This window comes from Manis pentadactyla, chromosome 15 (assembly GCF_030020395.1).
Source record: "Manis pentadactyla isolate mManPen7 chromosome 15, mManPen7.hap1, whole genome shotgun sequence".
Taxonomy (NCBI): Eukaryota; Metazoa; Chordata; class Mammalia; order Pholidota; family Manidae; genus Manis; species Manis pentadactyla.
In genome coordinates, this window is record NC_080033.1 from 12,511,666 (window position 1) to 12,533,994 (window position 22,329).

The window sequence follows — 22,329 nt, forward strand, 5'->3', positions numbered from 1 at the left end:
GAAGATACCCCTGAACCTTTGGTAACCACGAATCTACAGCCTGCAATGGCAATAAGTATATATCTATCAATAATCACCCTAAACATAAATGGATTGAATGTGCCACTCAAAAGACATAGAGTCACTGAATGGATAAAAAAACAAGACCTGTCTATATGCTGCCTACAAGCGACTCACTTCAAACCCAAAGACATAAACAGACTGAAAATGAAGGGATGGAATAAGATATTTCATGCAAATAATAGGGAGAAAAAAGCAGGAATTGCAGTACTTGTATCAGACAAAATAGACTTCAAAACAAAGAAAGTAAGAAGAGACAAAGAAGGACATTACATAATGATAAAGGGATCAGTCCAACAAGAGGATATACCCATTATAAATATAGATGCACCCAACATAGGAGTACCTGCATATGTGAAATGAATACTAACAGAATTGAAGGGTGGAAATAGCATGTAATGCACTCATTTTAGGAGACTTCAATATACCATGCACTCCAAAGGACAGATCAACCAGACAGAAAATAAGTAAGAAGACAGAGGCACTGAACAACACATTAGAACAGATGGACCTAACAGACATATACACAACTCTACACAGAAAAGCAGCAGGGTAGACATTCTTCTCAACTGCACATGGAACTTTTTCAAGAATAGATCATATACTAGGCCAAAAAAAGAGTCTCAGTAAATTCAGAAGCATTGAAATTGTACCAACCAGCTTCTCAGACCACAACGGAATTAAAGTAGGAATAAATTATGCAAAGAAAACAAAAAATCCCCCACACACATGGAGGCTTAACAACATGCTCCTAAATAATCAGTGGATTGATGACCAAATAAAAACAGAGATGAAGCAATATATGTAGAGAAATGAAACACCCCAAAATCTGTGGGATTCAGTGAAGGCCATGCTAAAAGGGAAGTATATTGCAAAACAGGCTTACCTCAGGAAAGAAGAGTAATCCCATATGATCAGTCTAAATTCACAATTGATGAAACTAGGAAAAGAAGAACAAATAAGGTCCAAAGTCAGTAGAAGGAAAAACATAATAAAGATCAGAGTAGAAATGAATAAAATCGAGAAGAATAAAACAACAGAAAGAATCAATGAAACCAGGAGCTGATTCTTTGAGAGGAAATAAACAAAATAGGTAACCCCCTAGCCAGACTTATCAAAAAAAGAGAGAGTCTACACACATAAATAGAATCAGAAATGAGAAAGGAAAAATCACTACAGACACCACAGAAATACAAAGAATTATTAGAGAATACTATGAAAAGTTATATGCTAACTAATCAGCTAACCTAGAAGAAATGGACAACTTTCTGGAAAAATACAACTTTCCAAAACTGACCCAGGAAGAAACACAAAATCGGAAAAGACCAAAAACTACCTAAGACCAAAACCGCTGGTCCAGATGGCTTCACTGATGAATTTTATGAAACATTTAGAGGACACCTAATACCCATCCTCCTTAAAGTTTTCCAAAAAGTAGAAGAGGAGGGAATACTTCCAAACTCATTCTATGAAGCCGACATCACTCTAACACCAACACCAGGCAAAGACACCACACACACACAAAAGGCAGACCAATATCCCTGATGATCATAGATGCAAAAATACTCAACAAAATATTAGCAAACTGAATTCAAAAATACATCAGAAAGATCATACATTGTGATCAAGTAGGATTTATTCCAGGGATGCAAAATGGTAACAGTATTAGATATCCATCAACATCATACAGCACATCAACAAAAAGAAGGACAAAAATCACATGATCATCTCAATAGATGCTGAAAAAGCATTCAACAAAATTCAACATCCATTCATGATAAAAACTCAATAAAATGGGCATAGAGGGCAAGTACCTCAACATAGTAAAGGCCACATATGACAAACCCACAGCCAACATCTTACTTAACAGCATAAAGCTGAAAGTTTTTCCTCTAAGATCAGGAAACAAGACAAGGATGCCCACTCTCCTTACTTTTATTCAACATAGCTCTGGAGGTCCTAGCCACGGCAATCATACAACACAAAGAAATAAAAGACATCCAGATTGGTAAAGAAGAAGTTAAACTGTCACTGTTAGCAGATGACAAGATGTTGTACATGAAAAATCTAAAGAATCCACTCCAAAACTACCAGAACTAATAACTGAATTCAGCAAAGTTACAGGATACAAAATTAATACATGGAAATCTGTTCCATTCCTATATACTAACAATGAACTAGCAGAAAGAGAAACCAGGAAAACAATTCCATTTACAATTGTATCTAAAAGAATAAAATACCTAGGAATAAGCCTAACCAAGGAGGTGAAAGTTCTATACCCTGAAAACTACAAGATACTCAGGAGAAAAATTAAATAAGATATCAATTAATGGAAATACATCCCATGCTCATGGATAGGAAGAATTAATATTGTCAAAATAGCCATCCCACCTAAAGCAATCTACAGATTCAATGCAATCCCTGTCAAAACACCAACAGCATTCTTCAATGAACTGGACCAAATGGTTCAAAAATTCGTATGGAACAAAAAAAGACCGCAAATAGTCAAAGCAATCCTGAGAAGGAAAAATAAGTCAGGGAGATTATACTCTCCAACTTCAAGCTCTACTACAAAGTCACAGTAATCAAAAGAGTTTGGTACTGGCACAAGAACAGACCCATAGATTAATGCAATAGAATATACAGAGTCCAGAAATAAATCCACACATATATGGACAATATCTGATAAAAGAGCCATGGATATGCAGTGGGGAAATAACAGCCTCTTGAACAACTGGTGTTGGCAAAACTGAACAGCTACATGCAAGAGAATGAAAGTGGATTACTGTCTAACTCCATACACAAAAGTAAACTCAAAATGGATCAAATACCTGAACATAAGTCTTGCAACCATAAAACTTTTAGAAGAAAACATAGGCAAAAATCTCTTGAATATAAACATGAGCAAATTTTTCCTGAACACACTTCCTCAGGCAAGGGAAACAAAAGCAAAAATGAAAAAATACGAGTACATCAAACTAAAAAGCTTCTGTACAGCCAAGGATACCATAAGTAGAACAAAACGGCATCCTACAGTATGGGAGAATATGTTCATAAAAGACATATCCAATAAGGAGTTAACATCCAAAATATATAAAGAGCTCACATGCCTCAACACCCGAAAAGCAAATAACATGATTAAAAAATGGGTGGAGTATATGAACAGACACTTCTCCAAAGAAGAAATTCAGATGGCCAACAGGCACATGAAAAGATGTTCCACATCACTAATCATCAGAGAAATGCAAATTTAAAACCAGAATGGGGTATGACTTCACACCAGTTAGGACAGCCAACATCCAAAAGACAGGGAACAGCAAATGCTTGTGAGGATGCGGAGAAAGGGGAACCCTTCTACACTGAGTGAGCTGAATGCAATGAAAGCGATTGAAGATAGAATCCCGGCTTCACTTCCTGACTTTGTCTGAGGAGATTATACCTTGTGGGATTCGCATAACGTATGGGTTAGTTCCCAATAAACAGAACATACAGGTTCAGGAACACAAGAGGTGGAAGTCAAAGTGACTCCTGCACCATGATTCTCATGACCCCTTTTGGAATTGGTGTTTCTGATCCTGCAAATGCAGATCCTGCAGATCCAGGGGTCCTGGTTCCCAGGGAAGGGGACACTTCCAGCACAGCTCACAGCAGGAGCTCCGTTAACTTTAAGCTTCGGTTGCCACCCAGTCACTTTGAGCTCCTCATGCCAAGAAACAAACAAGCAAAGAAAGAAATAACTATACTGGCAAGAGAGAGGACAGTTGCCATGTCGTCAGGTGGAGGAGGGGGGTAAGGAAGAATATGTCTAGAGCTCTTGATGCTTCCATGTCAAGGAATAACTGTAGATGGGGAATGGCAGTATCATCAGCGTGATTAAAGAAAAGCAACTAGGAGTTCAGACCCCAAAGACAGGAAAGTATGTGTTTACCCACCAAGTAAGCAACCTAGACTGACAGAAGTACTGGTCAAGTAGGAGGAAAATCTTGACATCAGAGCAAAATTCTGACCGAGACCAACAAGCTACAGCATTGGAGACTTGCTCCTCCCAGTCAACTTGCCTTGCAAATATATACATTATTTTCTTTTAAGTGTGACTAGCTGCCAACCTGATGGAGCTGTGGCAGGATGGACTGGACTTCAGTGTGGCGCCAGGGGATCTGAGTGTTGCAAAGGGTGGACTCCCAACAGATGCTTTCAGTGCCTTGCCCAGATCCCGTGGACCTTCCCGTGTGTGCCATATTTCTGACTGCCACTATCTTCTGCTGTGCCTTACAATCCTTTTCAGGAACTATAGAAGACCATACTGCCCATGTATGCATGACAATCTGAAAAATGCCAAGGAATTAACAAACTCCAGGGACAACACTAATCAGTGACACTCAGGAGTTGGTGTATAAATATAGCCCAACTCTGTCAACCATCCAGTGAGATAAATTCTGTGGCATGTGTTTGGCACTGTGTCACAATGTTTTCATGTGGACTTGAACTTCGGGTTGCCATGCGGTCACTGGTAAGCCAGTAAAGCATCTTCCCTTCCCTGTAACACTTCCCCATTCCCTTTAGCTTCACCTTCCCTTCCCAAATAAACTGCTTGCACTTGTTTCCAGGTCTCAGGATCTACTTCTGGAAGAACTCAAAGTAGGAGACATTAGGTGATGTTTTTCATGTTTCCCTTCTTTGTTGCAATTTAAAAACAGTTTATCTTAAAATTTTGTTATGCCTAAGACTCTTTGTATTTTCTCCTTCAGACTTCACCTTCTAGTCTTCTATATACAAATGGTGCATTATTTGTTTTGCATTCAGGTAAGGAAAGCACTTGATGTGTTCCTATAATTAGAGGTGTTATGAGCATTTCTACTGAATACATGCCAATTATTACTCTTAGTACCACTAAACCAAAACCTGTAAAACATTGATCCATAAATTCTCTAAAAGCTACAAGCTAGGCAAACAGAACACAGCTCCCAGTCTTGTGCAACCCTAATGCTTCTTCACAGATTCATGGACATTTTATAGTTTGTGAGCCAAATGGGTACAATATTCCTTGCAAATCAGAGCACACTTCCCTTCTACTACTTAAGGTCTAGTGTAATTTGACAGTTGCAGTGTTATTTCTCCTGCTCGCAGAGTAAAGTCCAGAGCAATGGATTCCATAGGACTAAAGTTCTAATAGCCACCATCTTGTAGTTATCTGATTTAATGTTACTAGTAAAATCTTTTAGCTAATGGAACATGCAGCCCCATTGGTGGGTATTTGTTCCCCAAATACATTGTCCTTTCCCCTGTGTCACTGTGATGGATACACTGTGATTCTGCTAACTTTTCACCAAATGCCTTTCCTCTTTTTCCCTCAGCGAGGAAGTGCACTTCCCACCCTCCCTTGCAGTTAAGTGTATCCCATCACTGACTTCTGACAAATGGAACATGAGCAGATGTGATGGGCACCACTTCCAGGCCTGTTCCATAAAAACCTCCTATGTCTGCCCCTCGATTCTTCCTTCTTCCAGCTGACTGGGATGCAAACCTCAAGGGTATCCTGGGCACCTATGTGTTGATGGTGGCAGAGATGAAACCAACCTGGTTCCCTGACTGACAGCATGGAACAGGTACGCACATACCACCCCACACCCCACAGGTGTGAAACACCCCTTGACTGCTTTGTAAGTAAGAAGGGAACCTTTATTGTACTAAGTCATTGCATCCTTTGGTCTATTTCTTAATGAATCCTAACCTACCCTGATTAGTAATTACCCTTCCCTTAGAGTTGGCAGATGACACATGATCTGGTGATACCACCTTTTGAGGAAAAGCCTGTGTGTGGGTCAATCACAGGGCAGTGGGGTTACACAAATGAAATAGGTGCTTTTGTGAATTTTCATAGCTTCTTTCTTAGAGCTCTAAGTGTCATGCAGAAATTAAGGAACAATATATTCTGCAGTACTTTCCAGTAATACAGTGCCACCATTGACAAATTACAACTATCCAGGACATTACTTGCTAAATACAAAGCAAATGTCTTTGTATTTTCCTGCTTGGTCAGAAATAACGAGGAGAACTGGACAAATCCACTAATCACTGTGAATATCTTAGCTTATCCCTCTTACAAACTGCTATATCAAACATATAAAAATTCAGTAATAATATAATTGAGTAATTCAGAAAATTGACCTATGAAAGTTATAAAAATACTCCTGTCCAACCACTGAGCATATACAGAATGTAGACTATGTATTTTTTCCAACATACATAAAATATTCACAGAAATTAACCATATGCTATACCATAAAGCAAGTATCAACAATTTTCAAAATACTGACATGATTTAGATTCTAAATTTTTCGAGTATGTCCTCTCCTAAATTTATAAATAGATGTGTGAGTTAGGGAAGAAACAAGCATTGAAATTAGAAAATACTTTTAATGAAACAGTAACAAAAATTCTACATATCAAAATTTACGGGGTGCCAAAAAGGAATTCACGCATGGAATATATTTTTAACTTCTACGAAAGGGATAGTTGGGGAGGGGCAGAGGGAGAAAAGCAAAGCGACGGGACAGGCGGGAGAGGGGTGGGAGGGCGGAAGAGTAGGCGCCCTACCCGGGACCTCACAGGGGCCGCGGGGGGACAGTGCCGGGCGTCCAGAACCGCAAGCTGCGCTTTTCTGAAGTAAGACAGGGACCGAGATACGGTCGTGTAGGTGTGTGTTACAAAGGATGGCCAAGTATGAAGGGTCCTCGTCCTTCGTTGGGCGCCACGGCAACCGCAGCCGCGCTGGAAATCAGTCCGAGCAACCTTCTCCTGGGAGCGGTCTCCACCCAAAAGCGCACACGCACGCGCACACGCACGGGCTCACGTGCACAACCACTGTCGCGCGTCCTTCCAGGTTTTCTGGGAGCGGCGGGGCGCACCCCGCCATCGCAGCTGCCCGAGCTGCCCGCCGGCCGCGGTGCCCCGCAGACGGGCGAGGCGAGGCACGGGGGCGGCGCCCCGCAGGCGGAGGCAGGCGGCGGGAGCGGCAGCCTTGGGCAGGCGGGATGGCGGGCGAGGCCGTTGAAGGCAGGGAGGCCCCAGAGGCGGCCCCACAAGCCCCGCGCAAGCCGGAAGGGCTGGGGCCGGACGTGCGGCAAGCGCAGCCTCAGGGGGCAGATGCGCAGGCCCACGGCAGCCGGTCACAAGGCTCGACGGGCCCCACCGGGTGTGTGTGGATGTGCGCGGAGCACGGGAAACGGCCCACGGTGCCAGCTGACATGCGTATTCCCAGCGTCTGTCTGGATTATTTTCCATTTCTCCAAGATTTCTTTGCATCTGTGGCTCTCAGTCGTCTGGCCGCAAAACTGGGCAGCGATTGGCTGAAAGACAGGGATTAGGGACACGCGATGTCCTTTCCTTCAAAACTGGGGGCCCAGCCCCAGAGAGACCTTTCATTCTCTTTGGGTTCATCACAGTCACAGGTGCTTGCCCATCCTGCTGAGATGGGGACTGTGGGTGTAGTCAGAGTAGGGTGAGGGCCTTGGGAAAGAGAGCCCCACCAAAACTCCGTGTTCAACAATTAAGGAAAGTCAGAGTCACATTAATTCTCTGAAGTACAATATCAAACTAGGAATACAAGCATTCTTCACTGAGATTAGTTAAAACTAAAAAGCCAGGAGTAACTTGGCCTGGAGTGTTTGAACATCCCCAGATAAGAAAATACCTCAGCATAGCCCATGTCTTCAATCTGTCAATTAAATGAGGCTATTGTAAAATTTACTTTAGCCTGCAAAAAGGCCCAGTTTATCTTTAACTTTACCCAGATGCTCCTTTTCCTCCTCCAGCTCTAATCAAGTAATATATAACCTGGGCAGGTCCAGTCACAAACAACGTAGTGGAAACAGGAAAGATTCCATCTTGAAGATAAGGTTGCATTTTAAAATCCAAAAAAAATAGGTTTCTTAACAGACAATAACCCAGCCCACCTTGGGAACGGGACAGGCAGTCTTGTTTAATGTGCTCCCAAACCAAGAAGCTGCTATTTTTGGGAGAGAATCAGAGCAGTAGATTTCTTGGGTTAACTCTGCAAAATAATTCAGAAGACTGATAAGTCACTTAGTGTCTCTTCAAAGATAAACATCTGGGGACCATTTAGTGGATCTGCATCCCTAGCCCTCTGTCCCGCAACCCCCGAGACAATGCACCACCACGGGCTCTCTTGTGCCCTCCTGGCCTAGGCGCTCTGTCCTCTCACTGTCTTTCTCAGTAAAAGACTCTCCCTGGCTCTCCTACGTTGGGTGTTAGCTAAGTTCATTCTTCAACTCCACAAACAAGAACCCTGGCATCACTACAACTAGAATGTATTGCTTTGGGGTAAAAGTTGTAATTATCTTACAGCTGAAAAAGAGGAGTACCACCAGGAAAAAACACAAGTGAAACAATCCTTGGGTTGTTTGAAGCCTGTTGGCAGAAAAATCTGGATTGATGTAGACAGAGTCTTTTCCTTGCATTGTGGAAAGTATCTTGTATGTTTGTCTCACTGCAAACATTGGATTTGCAAGAAGAAATCTTGACTCAATGGTTTAGCAGTAATAGAACAGATATTAACCAAAATGAAGCAATAACCACAGACCCGGGTTTCTAAATGTACCTGGAAAATTAGGACTGAAAGACTATTGCGCAACTCTTGAAATTCCTTAATTTCTAATCCCTTCATGTCATAATCAACAAAGATGATTTACTTAGTGGAAGAATATTGTGTTTCCCAAGGTATTTAAAATTACAGGTAAAATCGAAATAGAAGAAAACCGAAAAAAATGTATATATTACATACATTCATTACGTGTTAAAAAACTATTTTCAAGAACATCTGAGATACGGCAAGGACATAGTTTTGTTTAACTTTAAATTTTTTATTTATTTTCTGAGTAAGTAATGCCTTCACAAGGCTCAAAAGAGAAAAGGTATAAAAAAATAGAGGGAAAAGTCTTCCCTGCCTGTTCCCCGCCCACACAGTTCTCATACAACCCCACAGGTAACTGTACTTACTAGTTCTTTAAGTTCTCTTCCAAAGTGTCTTCCTAGATCAAAAGGCAAATATGGGGTTATATCCCCACCTTTTACACAAAAAGTATATATATATATATAGTAGCTCATGCCATGTTTTTTGATTGACTATAACTTGGAAACCTTTCTAAAACATAGAAATCTTCCTAATTATCTCCTACACAGGTACATTATTCCATTCTATGGATGTACTCTAATATATTTAACTAGTTACTTATTGACAAACAGTTGGGATTTCCTTTTCTGTGACAATATTACAGTGAGTGACTTTGCATGTATACATTAAAACAAGTGTGTAAGAAAATCCACAAGGTGAATTACAATTGATCAAAGGGGTGTATGTATTTGTAATTTTAACAGCTATTGCCAAATTTTGCTCCATCTGTGTTTTACTCATTTGCACTGTTAGCCACAGAGGATGTGTGTGCTGTTACCTCTTGGCCTAGCCAGTACACTGCATTCTCAAATTTCTGGAATGCTGACAAGTGTGACAGGTAAAAATAACTCTTTGAGCTCAGTTGAACATATCTTGGTATGTCTAACAGCTGTTACAAAAGTTAGCCAACTTGCCTCTGTTGCAGTTGTAGCTGCATTCATCCCGCCAGTTCCTGGACTTGCCATTGGAATGAAGGAGATATCTAAGCTGGCCTGTGCATACAGTAAAACAACAAATTTGACTGCATCTATACTGTCGGAACTCAACCAAGAATTAGGAGAAGTGCAAGTTGCAGTGATCCAAAATAGTGTAACTATAGACTATCTATTGTTAAAAGAACATATGGGATGTGAACAGTTCCCAGGAATGTGTTGTTTTAATTTGTCTGATTTTTCTCAAACTATTCAAATTCAGTTAGACAATATCCATCATATTATTGATAAGTTTTCATAAATGCTCAGGGTACCTAACTGGTTTTCTTGGTTTCACTGGAGATGGCTGGTAATTGTAGGTCTGCTTTTGCTATGTAACCGTATTCCTATTCTGTTAATGTGTGTATGCAATTTAATTAGTAGTTTGTTAAAACCTGTACATGCTTATGTTACTCTACAAGAAATTATGTCAAAGAAATAATCAATCTTCCCATGTTTTCTTCTGCCTGCTACTTCTATAGCTTTTCTTCTTCCTTCCTAATTACAACCCTTTAGTAGAATTCGTGCCTCATATCAAAATTACCAAGTATCATAATTCTTCCAAGTGGTAAAGATACCTCAAGACAAATGCTGGGCATAGAAGCCACAGGGCATAAATATGCAAAGAAGTAAAAAGCTAACCTTTCCAAAGAATATTGCTTCTCTCTCACTTACCAACTTTACATTTCCCTGTATGGCTCCAGAAGATGGCTAGTTAGCCAGAGACGGGTAAGATTCCTCAAGGGAGGAACAACCTAAGACAGGCACCGTCGCAGGGGGGCCATCAGGTGAGAAATTGGGGATCAACAGAGGTGAGGCTTAGAACCTCACCCCCCCTGTTCTGAGAGAAATCTTCAGCATCCGTGGATGGTTTGTTGCCCTTGTCTAGCTTGGATTAATACTTAGTCTATAGGCACAGACCTGATCATCTACATTTGCCCTCTTACAGCACTAAATTATGTTTTCTACCTTTATCTTCCATCTACATACCACTTCAGCATTTTAATTAAAAAAATAAGGGAAAAATGTGGGATTCACATATAAATCAAGTATAAAAATCAAATGAATAATCATATCTGACTGGATTGTTTATAGTTCACGATGCGTGATCAAAACCGAAAGTTTCCATGATATGACTGCCCTTGCACTGTTCACCATGTAAGAACTTGTTCGTTATGCTTCAGAAGATTGGAGACTGTTGAGAATTAGACTTGGGGTTGATTAATGATTGTGCATTGAGTCCCCTATACAGAATTTTATTGTTAACAACCATTTGATCAATAAATATGGGAGATGCCCTCTCAAAAGAAAAAAAAAAGAAAAAAAAAAGTTAGCCAACTTGCAGAGCTGGAGGGAACCAGCTACACAAAATTGCCCTGTGGGTAAAACTGTAGTATTTCCAGAATATTGGGCCTGGCTTTAGTGCATCTGCATCCTAATTGGTGCAGACAAGTATGGCTTTAGTTCATCTGCATATCAATAGGCATTCTTCATCTGCATATCAATAGGCATTCCTCAGGGATGGAGAGCAATTCATCTCCATATCAATGGGTAATTAATTACCTGGGCAAGGAGGGCTTAACTGAACCTGAGAGGTGAGGGGGAGGGCTGGTTTTGCTTCTGCTGGAGCCCGAGAGAGATGGCTCCGGAGTGCAGTTTGTAAGAATAAATGGGTTTTAAACTTTATTTCTCCCTTTGACTGATTTTAGTTTTTAGAGGTATTTTGTCCTGGGATTTCCCCTCCCTGGAGTTACATGCCCCGACCTCTGATACCAGTTATGAGTTTGGGGGTCCCCACAACCATTCTTAGGATTAAAAGTTCACCAGATTCACCGAACCCACTGAAAGCTGCTACAGGAACAGTTTATCACAGGGAAAGGCTACAAACGGAAATCAGCCAAGGGAAGACATGTACAGGACAGTCGAAGAAGGTACCAAATGTGGAGCTTCCAGTTGTCTTCTCCTCTGAAGTCAGGGCAGTGTTAGTCTCCCAGCATTGGTGTGTGATGACACACACACAGTGTTGCCAACCAGGGACACTAACTTGAGCCTTGGCGTTCAGAGTCTTTATTGGGTGTCCATGGTCCACTGCCCAAAGAGCTGACTGTAGTCTCCAGTCCCTCTGGGGGACGACTAAAACCTCATGACCTCAAGACCTCAAGACCCACCATAAATCACAATGTCACTCTCTGGCTTGCCCACGGCCCTCACCCTGAATCACATCATCATCTGGTTACATCCAGGCCCCCGGTAAACAAAGACACTCCCATCAGACTCGATATTCCAAGGGCCCAGAGATCATCTCCCAGAGGCCAAAGGCAGAGGCTAGACCTCTCTTTGGGCAAGGTAAAATTCTTTACTCTGTAGGCGTATTGATTTCTTTCCCATGAACTGTCTATAGTCTTGTTGGATTCTCCCAGAGGAGGACGCCGCCACAAATCACTCACGGAAGGCGTCTCTTGATGCAACAAGCAAGAGGAATTTATTCAGAGGCCAGCTAGCTGGGGTCCATGCGTTAGCCCGACGCAGCGGGTCTCAACAAGGACCCCAAACACACAAAGCCAGAAGTTTTTATAGCATTTTCAAAGGGGCAGTATTTTCTACAGTCACAATACTGTGTTTTTCCATAGACACATAAATTTTCGGCTGACACCACATCCTGGGGGTCTGGTTAGATAAAATCACTTTCAGAATGTTTAGGGTGGTTCTAGCAAGATAAGCTTAACTGAGTGAGGTTAGCTAACTAAAGGTCACTACAATTAACACTGGCTGACTAACTTGTTTTTCAAAGTTCTAGTAATTTTTCTCCTTCTAGGTTAGAAAATGGTGTTTGAGCCTTTAAGATGGCTGTGCTTATGCTAACTTTTGATTCTTCAGGTTCTACAGTCTTTATCTTTCTCCTTTTGAATTTAGTCTTTTTTCTTACTGATTTATAGGAGTGCCCTATTATGGGTTGGATTATCCTGAGTTGCAGAGATTTTCCCCCTCACCCCCATTTGTCTTTGATTATTCTGGAAGTCTCTTTATAATGCAGATTGTTATTTTAATGTAGTCAGTTTTATCTTTTATGGCTCTGGATTCTCAGACATAATTTAGAAAGCCTTCCCCACTTCCAGGTTTTAAATAAGTTATACCACGTTAAGACAGGCACCATGGGTGTAGTCAGAGTAGGGTGACGGCCTCTGGAAAAAGGCAGGATATTTAGTCAGAGCAATGTAACTACATGCAAGGAAACACCCTACCAAAACTGTTAAACATTAAGCTCTAGAGTCATTCTTCAGTGAGATCAGTTAATATTCCCCAGATAAAGAAGAGAAGCACGTTTTTATTATGCTAATCATTTGTAATCATGTGTAAGATTCACCTTAGCATGCTAAACAGCCTAGGCCTATCTGCTGTCTTTCCTTCTTCAGACCTGATGAGGTGATTTGCAATCTGGGCAATTAATAATGGCAAGTAAGTCCAGCCATAAACAACATAGTAAAAGGCAGGAAGGATTCCACCTTAAAGAATAGGTTGTATTTTAATACCCAGAAAGGTAAGAAAATTCTTAACTTACTCTTTAGCAAACTAAGCCCTCCTTGGGGGCTGGACAAGCTACCTTCTTTGATATGCTACCAGACCAAGATGCCAGTATTTCAGCAAGAAATCAAAGCAGGAAGTTCCTTATGTTAATTTTAAATATTCAGGGACCACTTAACCAATTCACACCTGTAGGCCCTTCATCACATTTCCAAAAATCCTAAATTGCCTATAAAGCCCCTAGACGACGCAACTAAGGGCTCTCTTGTCCCCTCCTGGCATGAGCCAGCTCTGTCCTCTCACTGTCTCTCTCAATAAAAGCCTCTCACTTGCTCTCCTACTTTGGGTGTTTGCTAAGTTCATTCTTCGTCTCTGCAAACAAGAACCCCGGCATCAATGTTTCCTTTTAGTTCATTTTTTCCCTATTTAAATCTTTAAACCATTTGGAATTTATCTTGATGTACAGTGTAAAGGTAAAGATTTGTTACCCAGCTGTGTCAGTGCCACTTACCAAATAGTCCATATATTGCTTCACTGATTCAGGTTTGATACCCCACTTTATCATGTATTAAGTTGTGTTTGGCTCTATTTCTGGACCGTCCTCTTCGATGGTCTGTATAATTTTTTGTTTACTAGCAACAAATGGCTTGAATTACTGAGACTGTGTCATATGGCTTTACTATCTGGCAATGCTAGTTCCCATTTAGCCTTTTCTTTTTTAATAGCTTTCTTACCTGTTCTCATTGGAGTGCATTTCTGTGTGAAATTTTTCTTTCCCATGTGAAGTTTATAATCAACGTACCTGGCTCAAAATAAGTATTTGTTTTTATGTCTGGTCAGATCACATTAATTTATAAATTAAAGTAATTATCATTTTTGTATAATGTCGATTATTGCTGTTCAAGAACTTAGATACCCCATTGATCTCTTCATGCCTTTTTTTTTCATCCTTCAGCAGGATTTGAGTATTTCTTCAAACAGGTCTTATTTTTTTGCTAATGTTATACTAACGTCATTCCACCTTTTTACCTTTCTTAGGGTATTTTTAAGAGGATTATGTTTTTGGTCAAAGCATTTCTTTCACACAGTGTCCCATTAGAATTATCACTGTGGGCCTCATAATTCTTTCCCCCGTCTAGAGAGAATGCTTTTAGCATTTACCCATCCAGTTTCATGCTGTTTGAGGGCTGAATTAGGTGCCTTGACTATGTAAAGGAATTTCCCTCTACCCGTTTTTTTTTTTAGTATTTTAAAATTTTTGTCAGCAGTGGTGGTTGAATTACATCTAAAGCTTTTTTCACCAAAGAGAGAATTCAGTGATTTTTATTAGATCCATTCCTATGATGAATTCACAGAATTTCTGAAATACGTTACCCGGGAATTGAGCCAGTCTGGTCAGGATGTACTATTCTTTTATTGTACTACTGATGCTGTTCATGAATATTCTATTTAGGGTTTTCCAGCAGTATTCATAAGTGAGATCACTATGTACTGCTGCTGTGTGGCCTTTCTCAGCTTTTAAAACAGTTATACTCATTTATATACAAAGAATTTAGGTGTTCCATTCGTTCTTTTTTTTGGACTCAGAAACAGTTTAAAATGCACTGGGGAGGTAAATTATTGGTCCCAACAGAGGAATAGACTTGCCACCCACTGGCATCAGCCCTGGCCATTTGACTTGATTTGGCCAGTGAAATGTGAGCAGCAATAAGCATCACTTGTGAACAGAAGTCTGCAGAGCATCGCCTCGCTCCATCATTTATGTCCTCCATGCTGCCACAAGAACGGACGTCCCGGGCAGACAAGGGTTTCCCTTTGGAGCCATCTGGAAGAGGAGCTCTTTGCTTCAGGAAGAAAGTGTTCTGACTCAGGAAGTTGCAGTTTCTGAACTCTTTACCCGGTATTTACTCCCTACGTGTCTGTCTCACAGCCTTATGGAGGCAGCAGGCTTTGCTAAACTGAATTACCAGGAACGTCTAGATCTCCTTTACATCAAACACTCTCTAATGTTTCCTCTCAAAATTCAATTTGAGCTTCACCATGTCCTACTCTGATAGGACATCTGCTGCTTAACAGAGTTCCTTGAATTTCCCTGGATGTTAGAAACCGGCCCACAGTCTATCTTCACGAGGTTCCTGTGGGTCACCAGGGAGGCCACACGTACTGGGCAAGAGTTCCTGCCGCTGAGGAGAGTGCTTGCCGCCAAACAATGAGGATTTTGAGGACTTTCATTCCTCCGGTTTGTCAACAGCTTAGTCACCCGTGAGGTGACTCGAACTTGTGTGCACAGGTGAGAACGCCAAAACAGACCGTGAAGAGCAGAGTTTCTGGGCTCAGAGAGCCTGGGCTCACAGCCTGGAGTTGCCACTGGCCAAAGTGTGATGCTTGTCATATTTCTTGACCGTGAGGGGCCTCACAAATTCATCTTAAGCCCTCTCTCCATTTATCTCCTCCCCTATACTTGTCAGTGACGCAGTGTTAGATGGAATGGGATGTGCGGGCCATTCAGGCCTGTGAGGGAAGGAGCCTCAGGCTCACACATGAATCAGGTAGGTGTGTGCTGACAGATATATTCTCATTTCTCTTGGCCATAACTTGACTTTGTGAACTCACATCTGAGTTCCAGACTCAGCTGATTTTGGAGAAATACCCATCCCAGCCCTGCCCAGCTGCCTGTGCATGGGAAGAGCTTTCATGACGAAGGCAGCAGCCAGCCAGCTCTGGGTGGGTAAGACTGCAGAGGGCACTTCTGAGATGTGAGCAGGGCCGACCAAGGTGTTGTTCTTCCATCCCTTTGGCTGATGAAAATGGTTAAATGGTTATCATTTCCTCACAACATCTATTTCCCGCAAGAAAAAAACTACATGTTCCCATCTCTCCAGGGGTGGGTAGTTCTCAGGGCACTGAGTAGATGGAAAGGAGAAACATCCTCAAGGAAAAAAATATTTCAAAAAATCTTTGAAATAAAAGAATGTCCTGATTTTTAAAAATACAGTAGTCTCACCTTATCCACCAGGGATATGTCCTGAAACCCCAGTGGATGCCTGAAACTGGATGATACTGACTCCTATATATACTGTATTTTTTCCTATACATGCATATTTGTGATAAAGTTTAACTTATAAATTAGGCACTGTAAGAGATTAACAGTAATAACTAATAATAAAACAACAAATACGAAAACATTCTGTAACAGAGGTTATGTGAACGTGGTCTCTCTTCCTCTCAAAATATCTTACTGTTCTGTACTCTCCCTTCCAGTGAGGACGTGGGATGATAAAATGCCAGACGATGAAGGGAAGGGAGGGAGCGGTGTCGGCACTGTGATGTACCTCCGACCTTCTGACCATGCAGCAAAAGGGTGATCATCTGCTTCCAGACCGCAGCTGACTGCGGTAACTGAAACTCTGGAAAGCAGAACCACAGATAAGGGGGACTGATGTACAGTGAGTATTTTTATAGGACTTGTAAGACTCAGTAAAAATATTGAAAACTAAATACTACAACAAGAAAATTAAAATTTTGCCCACAATCACAGCATTTCAGAGACCATCACTGTTAATATTTTGCTTTGTTCATTTTCAAAACACACCTCTTTCAGTAGAAATGGCATCACATACTGTATTACTCTTCTGCAATTTTAACATTTCACATAAAATTTTATAGCACTGTATTGGTTCTTAGGTATTTTTTACAACATAAAGTGTAATAGCTGCAAAAAGCCCATCATTTTAATAAATTATAATAGATAATGGACTTATCCAAGCTCCTATTATTGTTGGACAGACCCAAAGAGAGGACACAGGCATCTCTGACTCCATCTTCTTCACACCCTCCCTGACTCACTGCAGCCTGCCTACTCAGTCTCACCCCATGGCCTTTGCGCTCTCTGCTTCCTCTCTTTGAGATGCTCCTCCCTACATTCTCTCAGGCAGGATGAGGGAGAGATGGGTAGTAAGGTGACCCTCAGGTTTCTGATTGACAAGATCAAGTGTAGACTAGAGCCCTTAGGCTCTTCAGTCTCTCTCCCAACAGCTCAAGTTTCACGTCATTTGGAGCCATACAAATCCTTTTTCATTTTATTAGTGGTTTGTGATCATCAATATCCTAATTACATTGCTGGTACTGGCAAGTCACAAGTAGTAAGAGGTGCATTTCTGAAACTCAAGCAGGCCGTGGCTCTGGGTCATGTGAACAGCTGTCATGGCTGAAGAGCCGTCGCCCTTCCTGCAAAGGTAATGCATCCTAGACAAGAGATTAAAGGCATGGGTTATTTTCTTTGGTAGCTTCAGGGCTTTTTACAAGCTACAAATGAAAGAAAAACAAAAGGACACAGATAAAAGCCAAGAAAATGATGATTTTCTTTGCACACCTGTTGGATGAGTGGTAGTATATTTTAAATCAATTGAATGCTGATTACTTCATATCATCCACTTAGTTATTGGAATTTGGGAGGCTACAGAGGAGCTTCAGTTACATTGGAAACCTTAGTTTGTGAAAGGCAGTGAGGGGGCTGGGGGTGGGGTGATGAGATAACAAGGGTTGGTGAGGATATAGAGAAACAAGAACACTTGTCCACTTTGGGCAAGCACGTACATCGGTACAGCCCCTATGGAAAACAGAAGTTTCTCAAAAATATAAAAATGAACTCATATGATCCAGCAACCCTACTTCTGGGTTCATATATCCAAAGGAAATTAAATCTGGACCTCAAAGAGATATCTGTACCCCTTGTGCTCATTGCAGTATTCACAAGAGCCAAGATACAGAAACAACCTAAAATACTCTCTCGCAATGGCTGAATGGACAAAGATGTGAGACAAATACATATGATGGAGTATCACTCAGCCATGAGAAACAAGGAGATCCTGCCATCTGCAACAACATGGATGGACCTCGAGAGCATTATGCTAAGTGAGATAAGTCAGACTGAAAGACAAATACTGTATGATCTCATTTATATTTGGAATCTAAAAAAGCCAAACCCATAGAAGCAGAGGGTAGAACAGTGATGCTAGGAGCTGGGGGGCAGGGGAACTGATGCGATGTTGGTCAAACAGTGTGAACTTCTAGTTAATATTCAGCACGGTGATTACAATCGACAATACTGTGTTATATACTTAAGAGTTGCTAAGAGAGTAGAGCTTCAATGTTTTCTCCACATACAAAGTAATTATGTGAGGTGACAAATGTGTTATTAAGCCTACTGTAATTATTTCATGGTATGGAAGCTTATCAAATCATAAGCTTGTATGAATTAAACTTACACAATGTTGTCAATACATCTCAATAAAGCTAGTGGGCTGAAGCGGAGACACACCTTTCTCTAGTTGTTTTGCCATTTTAAGATCAGGTTTCTGAAGGACCATGCTCATAAGCTTCCTAGAAGGCTCTCCTAGGCACTGCTTCATATTTCTGAAGGTCATTAACAGAAGGTCATAAGCCACACGTTTAATGTGATCTTATACTCACAGACTTTTTTTTGGTATCATTAATCCACAATTACATGAGGAACATTATCTTTACTTTCCCCCAATCACCAAGTCCCCCCCACATACCTCATTACAGTCACTGTCCATCAGCGTAGTAAGATGCTGTAGAATCACTACTTGTCTTCTCTGTGTTGCACAGCCCCCCCCAAATTATACATGCTAATCATAATGCCCCCTTTCTCCCCCTCCCCCCCAGTCCCTCCCTCCCTTCCCACCCAACCTCCCCAGTCCCTTTCCCTTTGGTAACTGTTATCCATTCTTGGGTTCTGTGAGTCTCACAGACTGTTTTTTACTTTTATAATATTTTGTGGCATGAGAGGCTGGATTTAAGAAAAAGTTTCCTTTTCCAACCTCACATGTGCATTTCCTTTAAATTCTTGGGGGGAAATCAGCTAATTCCTTCTATGGGTCAACTCTCTCTTGCTATGCCTCATCATACTCATCACTGAGTAACCAGCGTTATGCCTGGAGATCTCCCCAGCCAAACACAGCAGTTCATTAGAAATAGCTTCTATCTTCTAAGTAACCACTGGCAACAGGTCACCAATTCTTTCACTACATCAGAACGTGACTCACCATTTTTTCTGCTCCAGTAACAATTTCCCCACTATTTCCCCTACATATATTAGTCTTTGTTAAGGCAGTTTAATACCAACTCCTGGTGCCAGTTTCTGGAGCAGTTATCTATTGCCACGATAATATTGCATGACAAACAACATCGAACACTCTGGCATGAAACAATAAGCATTTATTTAACCTGTGAGATGAAGAGCCATCTGGTCGGTCAGCTGGGGACTGGCTGATCTTGAGTGCCTTGTCTGACACCACTTTCCACAGCCCCACATTGTCTTCATCCCTCCAGCAAGCTGGTTCTCATGGTGGACACAGGAGTTCAAGAGAGAGTGGAAGCAAAATGCTGCAGGGGGCCCAGGCCAGACACTGTCACACCATCATTTCTGCCACATCCTGTTGATGAAAGCAAGTTACAATAGCGGCTCAGATTCCAGGGGCGGGGAAAAAGAAATGACTTCTTGATGAGAGAAGTTGCAAGCTCCTAATTACAAAGGGTGTAGACACAGAGAAGGTGGAGAATTGAGGTCATTTTTGTAATTAATATATCACAGTAACAATCTTGGGAAAAGAGACCAGGCTTGTAACATGTATAGAACCCACACAGCATTAAGTATTGTCAGGAGAGTGAAGAGAACTGAAAAACCCCCTAGTCGGAGTTTTGAGAAAGAAGTGCTTATGTCTACCAACAGGTGGGCTCAGCCCCATCTGGTGAGCAGAAGATTTAAGGCCGAGAATAATCAGAGGCAGTAAAGACAAGGAAGTGACGGAGTTCTCCCATTTGCTGTCAGCCAGGTACAGATTCGGAGTGGCACTTTCATCCCACATCCATGCAAGTACCGACTTAATTCTAAGGGTATTTATCCTGTCGAGGAAATCTTTGTTCCCAGCAAGGACAAATTTGCCACCACTACTATTTATCACAGGCTTGGCAACTTTCCAGAGAAGCAGATCCCATCCCCATCCATGTAAACCCTTCTCTTCTTTAGAAAGTGTTCATTGTGTAACCATGGATTTAAATTCTCTACATTTTTTCCTGTAAAAAAATACCAGTGTGTCACAATTGCATCAAAAAGAATAAAATACCTATGAATACACCTAACCAAGGAAGTCAAAGACCTATATCCTGAAAACTGCAAGACACTCTTAAGAGAAATTAAAGAAGCCACTAATAAATGGAAATTCATCCCATGCTCTTCGATAGGAAGAATTAATATTGTCAAAATGGCCATCCTGCCTAAAGCAATCTACAGATTCAGTATAATCCCTATCAAAATAACAACAGCATTCTTCAATGAACTAGAACAAAGAGTTATAAAATTCATAGGGAACCACAAAAGACCCTGAATAGTCAAAGCAATCCTGGGAAGGAAGAATAAACTGGGGGTGGGGAGGATTATGCTCCCTGACTTCAAGCTCTACTACAAAGCCACAGTAATCAAGACAACTTGGTACTGGCATAAGAACAGACCCACAGACCAATTGAACAGACTAGAGAGCCCAGAGATAAACCCAAACATATATGGTCAATTAATATATGACAAAGGAGCCATGGCCATACAACGGGGAAATGACTGCCTCTTCAACAACTGGTGTTGGAAAAACTGGACACCTACATGCAAGAGATTGAAACTGGATGATTGTCTAACACTACACACAAAAGTAAATTTGAAATAGATAAAAGAACTGAACCTAAGTATTGAAACCATAAAACTCTTAGAAGAAAACATAAACAAAAACCTTCTGAACATAAAAATATGAGCAACTTTTTCTGAACGCATCTCCTCAGGCAAAGGAAACAAAAGCAAAAATCAAGAAATGGGACTACATCAAACTAAAAAGCTGTACAGCAAAGGACACCATCAGCAGAATAAAAAGGCATCCTACAGCATGGGAGGATATACTTGTAAATGACATATCCAACATGGGGTTAACATCCAAAATATAGAAAGAACTCACACGCTACAACACCCGAAAAGCAAATAACCCAACTAAAAAATGGGTGGAGGATATGAACTGACACTTCTCCAAAAGAAATTCATATGGACAACAGGCACATGAAAAGATGGTCCACACCGCTAATTATCAGGGAAATGCAAATTAAAACCACAATGAGATGTCACCTCACACCAGTCAGGATGGCCAACATTGAAAAGACTAGTAACAACAAATGCCGGTGAGGATGCGGAGAAAGGGGAACCCTCCTGCACTGCTGGTGGGAATGTATGTAAACTAGTTCAACCATTGTGGAAAGCAATACGGAGGTTCCACAAAACACTAAAAAGAGAAATAACATTTGACCTGGAATTCCACTCCTAGGAATTTACCCAAGGAAAACAACTTCCAGACTCAAAAAGACATATGCACCCCTATGTTTCTTGCAGCACTATTTACAATAGCCAAGATATGGAAGCAACCTAAGTGTCCATCAGTGGATGAATGGACAAAGAAGATGTACATATACACAATTAAGCCACAAGAAACAAACAAATCCTACCATTTGCAACAATATGGATGGAGCTAGAGGGTATTATGCTCAGTGAAATAAGTCAGGCAGAGAAAGACACATGCCAAATGATTTCCCTCATTTATGGAGTATAACAGCAAAGCAAAACTGAAGCAATAAACCAGCATTAGACTCACAGACCCCAAGAAGGGACTAGCAGTTACCAAAGGGGAGGGGTGGGGAGGGAGGAAAAGGGGATTGGGGCATATTATGAGTTGCACACATGGTATGGCCCCGGGGGATCATGAGGAAGAAAGTGTAGCACAGATGAGACAAATAGTGACCCTGTGGAATCATACTACACTGATGGGGGACAGTGACTGCAATGGGGTATGTGGTGGACTCGATATTATGGGTGCATGTAGTGACCACACTGTTTTTCATATGAAACCTTCACAAGAGTGTACATCAATGATACCTCAATAAAAAGATGTAAGATAAATGCATTCATTCATTCATTTAAAAAACTAACTATGGAAGTAGGGTGTACCTATATGAACTTCATTTCAGGATACT